We start from the raw sequence: 1,402 nt of genomic DNA on the forward strand, positions 1-1,402 counted from the left end.
AATGCTCATGGGAGAAGCGAAAAAGTTTAGCTAAGCGACGGAGTTGCAAAAACCTCTCATCAAAACAGTACTCACTCTGAGTATAGCATAGTTATTAAAGGCCATTGCTGACCGAGTCGGTAACATGACGTCGTGACCTCAGACCTGATGTATATCTATCCACACATATGTGGAACGACGGTCCGAGTGGCAAAACTTCAAGTGTTGTTGCAGAGTTGAGTCACCGTCTACTTTCAGTCTGTTTTAGCCAGCAAGAACCACATCTCTTATCGAGTATCCATGTCTCCTGTAATTCTCGGCGGCTAATCCTGGGTCTCGGGCGGGACTAACTTCTGAGAGCAAAATTGGTATATCGCTTACAACAACATGTTAGATGGACCGCGGTTGCTCGGACAAAAACACACGGTCACAAAGTTGCTTTACGCGTGCCCCGTTTCATTTTACATGATGCACGACCTACGCGTGCCACGCCCCCAAGTCGCATTTCGTTCGTGTCCTTGTACTGTCACAGGACGTTGGTCCGTGCGTTAGCCGAACCAGCAGTGTCTCTTGGCGGCTTTCCTCGAACTCTTGCGGACGCGTTTTTGAGCTGATGAACAAATTCTGTGGAACGCTCGGGTGTTTCTAAGGGCTTCTGATGTCTACGCTCAGATTCTTATGGCTTTATCTATGCAGCTTGCCCCCCCTTCTCGGAGGCAATTCATCAACCTTCCGTACGCAGAAACAACAAACTGGATGATTAATTAGCCCCTAACTAACATATCCCCTGCCAGTGTCCAGAAATTGATCGTGGGCCGCTGGTCCTAGGTGTCGGTCCATTCACATACAAAGATTGTTGTTTCATAAAAGCTCAAGTGTTGTTTATGACATCACGAGCCATGAGTAGACCCCGCGCAAACGAGCGCATGGGTCACCCACTAGAAAATTAAGTTCCAGCTTTGCTGGGCGTTACAAAGCCACAGAAATCAGGGGTTTGGAAGCCTGGCAGCCCTCTTCCGGCAGGGTAAATGACATTGACCATTCTCTTAGGTTAGGGGGCACAACGAATAGGCCAATAGCCACTTTAGAAAAGCAGACGGGCTGCCATAACACGGCTGCTTACAAAGCTTGGATAAATGGGAAGATGAGAGACTCTTGATTTCTATTTGAAAGGGCCAATGGTTGGTTGCTTATATAAAAAGTGACTTCCATCTTCCATTCAGCGACGGAAGTTCGTGGCGCTGACCTATGCGCACGAGTGGCCAGATCTGGACAAAGGCAGAAATGATTAACGTTGTTTTTAGCGGGATAAAGACTCAAAACACAATGTTCTGGGGGCCAGTAAATCCTAAATGCTACCAATCCAAATTCTCGGACTAAGCACATATAAACGTTAATACGATCCCCGTACCTTTCCTCGCTA

Source organism: Metarhizium robertsii, assembly GCF_000187425.2.
Source record: "Metarhizium robertsii ARSEF 23 chromosome Unknown MAA_Scf_19, whole genome shotgun sequence".
In the NCBI taxonomy this organism is placed as follows: domain Eukaryota; kingdom Fungi; phylum Ascomycota; class Sordariomycetes; order Hypocreales; family Clavicipitaceae; genus Metarhizium; species Metarhizium robertsii.